This window comes from Otolemur garnettii, unplaced genomic scaffold, assembly GCF_000181295.1.
Source record: "Otolemur garnettii isolate 467f Iridium unplaced genomic scaffold, OtoGar3 scaffold00071, whole genome shotgun sequence".
Classification (NCBI taxonomy): Eukaryota; Metazoa; Chordata; class Mammalia; order Primates; family Galagidae; genus Otolemur; species Otolemur garnettii.
In genome coordinates, this window is record NW_003852466.1 from 1,606,962 (window position 1) to 1,613,808 (window position 6,847).

Consider the following 6,847-nt stretch of genomic DNA (forward strand, 5'->3'; position numbering starts at 1 on the left):
TAGCTGGGTGTTGTGGCCAGTGCCTGTAATCCCAGCTACTTGGGAGGCTGAGGCAAGAGAATCTCTTAAGCCCAAGAGTTGGAGGTTGCTGTGAGCTATGACACTACAGCAGTAGTAGGCGATATAATGAAACTCTGCCTCAAAAAAAAAAAGAAAAAGAAAAGAAAAGGGTGGCACCTGTGGTTCAAGGAGTAGGACACCAGCCCCATGTGCCAAGGGTGGAAGGTTCAAACCCAGCCCTAGCCAAAAAACTGCAAAAAAAGAAAAAATATAGGCTATCAAGCCATGAAAAGACATGGGTGCAGTGGCACATGCCTGTGGTCTCACCTCATTGGGAAGCTGAGACAGGAGGATTGCATGAGCCCAGGAGCCCCAGGCTGTGGTGTGCTGTGATAGGACCAGTCTGAGCAACGTAGTGATGAGACCCCCATCTGTAAAAGAGACCTGGGAGAATCTTAAATGCATTTTACTAAGTGAAAGAAGCCAATCTAAAAAAGGTTATATATGGTGTGATTCTAACAATATGACATCTGGAAAAAGGCAAAATTATACAGAGAGTAAAAAAATCAGTGGTAGCTGGGGCTTAGGGGAGTTGTGCAGAGACAAGTAGGTAAAGACGGGCAGATGTAGGGAAGCTATTGTGTGTGGTACTGTAATGGTGGGCACGTGGCATTCATTTGTCAAGCAGCACAGGACAGTGCGTGGTGTAATGATTACACACATATACATGAGGGCTGTCCAGAAAATATCCAGCCATGTGCTGTGAAATACAGTATTAACAATGCTCTGGAGATTTGCCAGATTGTGTCTTTGTCCCTGGTTCCTAGGTAAGAGCTTAAAAACACCCTTATGGTATACTGACTAATAAGAATGTTTTTGGTATGCTAATGAGGTAGCTCACCACAGAAAAGTGAGGGACAAGGTCCCTAGAAAGCTTCATGACAGAGGCTGGTCACCAGAAACATCACACATGTGATTAGGGTTGTAATGTTCAGCCCCAACCCCTAATCTGCAGAAAGGGGAGCTCTGGAGTTTCAGTTCATACACTCAGCCAATGGTTTAATCAGCGAGCCTACATAATGAAACCTCAAAAATAATAAAAATTCTGAAAACAAAGGCTCAAGGGGGCTTCCTGGTGCACCTCAACTCCGTGGGAACAGAGGGTCCTGCACTTGGGACCCTTCTAGACCTTGCCCTATGTGCCTCGTTATCTGTTAACTTGTAAATTTTATAATAAAACTGTTATCAGTCTAGTGCTTTTAGAGAATTCTACTTTAGTATGAGTCATTCTAGCTGATTGTTGAACCTGAAGAGGGCTGTGGGAGGCTCTGAATATGTAGCCAGGTTGTACAGCAGTGTTGGTAGCACGAGCTTCCACTCGCAGCTGGTGTCTGAAGTACAGGCAATTTTGTCCTTTATCTTCTGTGCTCTGACACTAGATAGTTGTCGAAACTGAATTGAATTTGAGGACACCTATTTGAGGACACCTCAGAACTGAATTGAATTTGAGGACACCTATTTGCTGACAGAATAAAAAACATTGTGCAACACAAAGAATGAACTCTGGTCAACTATGGACTTTAGTTAATATTGTATCACTAGTTCATCAATGGTAACAATTCTACCACATCAAAATATAAAGTGTTAATAATGGGGGAAATAGCATGTGGGGTGAAGGGGGTGTCTGGAAACTCTCAGGATTATTTGCTCAACTTTTCTGTAAACCTAAAAAATGTTCCTTTTTAAAAGGTCTATTAATAAAAATAAATAATTAAACATTTAAAGTTGTGATATCTGAAAAAAAGCTCAGGGGACTGTAGAAAGATAGTAGAGGGGTTCAAAATTAGTCTAAGAGTTCCAAGAAGACTTTCTTGAAGAGGTGACTTTTAAAGGTGAAAAATAAGAATTAGTCAAGTGATAAAGGAAGGAAAGTTCCAGACAAAGAGAATAGCAGATAAAAAGCCATCACTGAAATGGAGTTGATGCATTCTAGAAGGTGAAGGACACTGTGGTTAGAACAGCAGGGAAGACAAGAAACGGCTTAAGATGAAGCTGGAGAAGAGGAAGGGGAGGAGCTGTGCTACAGCTGCCCCAAAGAGACGAGCAGCACAGTTAGATTTCATGTAAAATAACCATTCTGGTAACTGCTTAGATCACAGGTTGGACGTGGGGATAAGTCTGGGATGTAGGAACACATGGTAGGAGACGATTGCAGTAGTCCTGACGTCTCAATCACAGAGCAGATAGAAAAATCAGACATATTTTTAGATTAGGATAAAGAATCAGGGACATGTGGTGGTTGGTGCGATGTGTGTTTATTACAGGGAGGTATCTGTGATAAGTACCAGATTTATGGCATGAGATAATAGGTGAATCTTGGCACATTTGTTGAGCTGAGGGTACACTAAGATGAGCAGACACAGGAGATGAAAAGGATAGAAGACAGAGAATTTATTAAATTTGAGATAGCCTGGGAGTTAACAGTCCTGACAGTCTGAATAATAGTCCCCCCTAAAGAGGTCCACATCCTAACCCCCCAAACTATAAATGTGTTATTTTACAAGGAAGAGAGACTTTCCAGATGTGATCGAGTTAAGCATTTTCAGATGGGGGTATTGCTCTGGATTATCAAGGTGAACCAGATGTAATCATGGAGTCCACATAGGAAGGAAAGACTGGAGGATCAAAGTGGATGGTATTTAATATTAGATATGAGGATGAGAGTGGAGACTGAAAAGATGGGACCAATCACAAAGATATGAAAACAACTCAAGTGCCCGTCAATCCATCCATGGTCTGTTGAACAACTTTCTGAATACTATTCAGCCATCAAAAGATGGAGACCTTATGTCTTTTGTATTTGCCTGGAAGGAGTTAAAGAATACTCTCCTTGGGCGGTGGCTGTGGCTCAAAAGGGTAGAGCGCTGGTCCCATATGCTGGAGGTGGCGGGTTCAAACCCAGCCCCGGCCAAAAACTGCAAAAAAAAAAAAAAAAAGAATGCTCTCCTTAGTATTCTGTCTATCATAAGAATGGAAAAGCTAGCACCCTATGTACTTAATACTAAGTTAAAACCAGCAGGTGAACAACTATGGGCCCATATGAGAGAAAAACACAATTAAATTCAAATGGAGGGTGCAAGGAGGAGGCGAACTTGGTAAGCTCCCACCTAACGGGTACAGTGCAGGGGTGTATGGCACAGGTCCTGGGTGAAGGACCGTAGTTCATGAACTGCAACTCAGATGCTACCTAACAAATGCAAACACTGTAACCTAATCATATGTACCCTTATATTAATCTAAAAGAAAAGAAAAAAGAAATGATGTGTCCATGAGTTAAAGGATGCCAGCATCCTGTAGAAGTTGGGAAAACAAGGAACAGATTTTCTCCTGCCCCCTGGTTCAAAAGTAACCAGCCTTGTGTACCTCTTGATCTGCAGAATCACCTTATCTATGGATTATCAGAACAATAAAGACTTACTCCCTAGTGAGTGAAGGTTAGGCAAGTGGAAATCCATGCATTGAAGGGTGAAACTCCTTCACTCCTCCTAAGGCTTCAGGGATGCTGATAGTCTGGCTTATCCCTCTCCCCTTCTTCTGCTCAAGCAGGAGATTGAAAGATGCCTCCCAGAGAAACAGTGATTTGAGAGAAAAGACCTGAGCACACTGGCAGTCCGCCTCATCCCCCTTTAATGAAGTCACATCCTTACAAAAGATTCTAGCAAGAAAGACAGAAAAGTCAAAAGAAACAAACCAAAAAAGAATAAAAGAGGGGGAGAAGAAATAGTGATAAAAATTATTTAAAATCTATCATTAATCTTTTTCAGAGAGATAAATAAGTTATTGAATTCATTCAAGAGGAACGCAATGATATTTTAAAGGAGCATGCAAAATGTTACATTTTAAGAAAGCAATCTTGGAAATTAAAAAGTATTGTGACAAAATTTAAAAAATTCATAGGACATCTAGAAAATAAAGGAACCTTTCAGAAAACTTAAGCTGCTAAATAGAAGAGAAAAAATAAGATAAGATCCAGGAACTCCAGTATCCAAATGCTAGAAATTCCTGAAAAAGAAAATAAAGAGGAGGAAATTCTCAAACTCATCCAGCACAGCACCAGATCAGGTGTCTCCAGGTGGACAGGATGCACTGTGTGCTCAGAACCAGGCTCATATCATAGCATATCATTGTGAAACTCAGAACAGTAGAGTAAAGTTCACAGACAGAAGAAACTAGTTGTTACCCATGACGGGAAATCAGAATGCCTTTGGATTTCTCTACAGAATGCTTGAAGCTGGCCTTCGGAATTATAAGAGAAAATGATTTCCAACCTCAACATCTGTGCTGAGCCAAACTGTATCATTCAAGTGCAATAGAAGGAAGACATTTGATCCACATGAAGAATCAAAACATTTACCTCTCATGCTTCTGTTGTCAGTAAGTTAGTGAAGCATTTGCTCCTCACAAATAAGAATACAACCAGAAAAAGGAGAGAGCAATTTCCCTAACACAAGGGCACAAAAGAGGCAAAGGGAATGGCATGGTGTCCTTGGAGGAAGATTCTGGATGACAATTAAGCAGGCAGCTGAGAAAGCCAAAATTCTGGTTAGAACTGGATGATAGAGGATCCTAGGAGGAATGTTTCCAGGAAAAGTCATGTTTGGCCACAGTAAGGGATTTTTGCTTCTAGTGGCAAGCAGAAAGATAAATTAACTATAAGAACTTAGAGTACAAAACGGTAAGAAAAAAAAGAGGCAAATTAACCAAGAAATGAAATGAAATCATCATTCTTCATGGCTCATTTTTGAATATTTATGTAAATGTAGTAAAATTAACATAGTAGCAGTTTAGGCCAAAACCATGATCATAGTGTTAGCTACAGATGCTAATTTATTTTCCCGAACATGTTTCTGTCTTCAGGATTATAGTGGGCTGATATAAAAAAAATTGACAGATAAGAATACAGTTTTACCAAAGATATCACCGTATGTAAAAATAAATTTTACTGTATTTAAAAATCTTTTTAATATTCTGCACTATGCCTAAAGTACAGTACTCTTTACTCAAAATGATACCTAGTTTATAATATTGCACATAGGTAGGAGGAGGAAAGATGAGAATAATACCGTACATGCTTGTTCAATTTTCAGAACTGAGAGTTTTATCTTTTTAAGATTTCTGAAGTATTACTATCATAATTAGCACTGTTGCTTTTGCTAAAGATTTTATTTCACCATAAATGGTAAAAGAGCGAATCACTTGGAGGTCACTTCCTTTTCCTTTATAAACTCTCAGCCACATGACAAACCAGTCTGCCTGAAATTCATTATAATATCAGCTCTGTTCCAGAACGCATTTTCTCTCTCAGGGTTTTATGTCCCATCAGCAAGATTGTCAACAACGCTTTGTTGAATAGTGAAACCACCACTTAAAACATTCCTTAGCTGCCTTCCCTAGAACAAATTTGTTTATGAACATTCTAGAGGATCTTACTTGAAAGAGAATATGTCCCTAAAAAGAAATACATGGATCATATTTGGTCAGTTCAGTCACCTAAATTCATGAGAGTGCTCCCTACCTGAAAAGAACCTTGAAGTAAATCATTTTGTGAAGTCTGGACATTTTTGTGAAAGTGAATGATTATTCCTCAGTTAGTATGACTTTTTAAGTTTGATTTAGTATAGAATATTTTAAAATAGAACATTCCTGTGTAAACATAATAATCTCTATTTCTAAATTAAACATTTCTCCAGGTCATTCTTATTTTCTCTGCCATTGAATATTTTGCTATAGTGAAGAGATTATTTGTACTAAAGATTCTGTTGCAGTCAGGACGCATACCTTATATAGGTGGTGACAATATTCTTGGTTAACAGACCAGTAAGTTAAATTAACTCACTCTACAGCAGTTGATCCTCCTTCAAAGGTTTATGTTGAATGCCTTCCTGAAACACAGTTTTATTATAATTAGAAATAACTCCCATCCACAGAGTAGAAATATTTTATGGGGCTACCAAACATTATAAAGTAAAGATAAAGTGACTATGATTAAAAACAAACAAAAGGCTAGGTGCGGTAGCTCACACCTGTTATCCCAACACTCTGGGAGGCTGAGGTGGGTGGATTTCTTGAGCTCAGGAGTTCAATACCAGCCTGATCAAGAGTGAGACCCCATCTCTAAAAGTAGCTGGGCGGTCTGTGTGTGTGTGTGTGTGTGTGTGTAGAGCCTACAGTCCTAGCTACTCAGGAGGCTGAGGCTAGAGGATGCTCAAGCCCAAGAGTTTGAGGGTGCCATAAACTGTGATATCATGGCACTCTACCTAAGGTGACAGAGTGAAATTCTGTCTAAATAAAAAAAATTTTTACTTGTTGACTGGGTCATTCGTTTTATTTCCAGAGTCCTATTTTCTACCTTCTTGGACTTGCCATCATGAATAATACTTAAGTAGAAAGAAATTTTAAATGTGCCTAGATTTTTCCCGATCCCCCAAGAGTGAGTCCGAGACACACTCCAATGTAAAGATCATGAGGCAAGCTTTATTCAAGCCCTGGCCTGGACTCTCCTGGTGAACACACGGAGGAAGAGCCCCACCCCAGAGGTGCAAACAGTTTTTATAGGGTACAGAAAACAAGAAGGGGAGGGGTAAAGTACAGGTACAATTTTGATTGGTTGCTAGGGGCATGGGCAGATTACAGGTTAGGCATTAGCTCCTGATTGGGCATAGGTTTCCTGGTGCTGTCTTTGGGATGGGGGGGGGGGGATGTTATGCTGACTCATTGGGCCTAAGATGGCTGCGGTGGCCATCATTAAAATGGCCTCGGCTCAGCTCTCACAGCACATTTTATATAA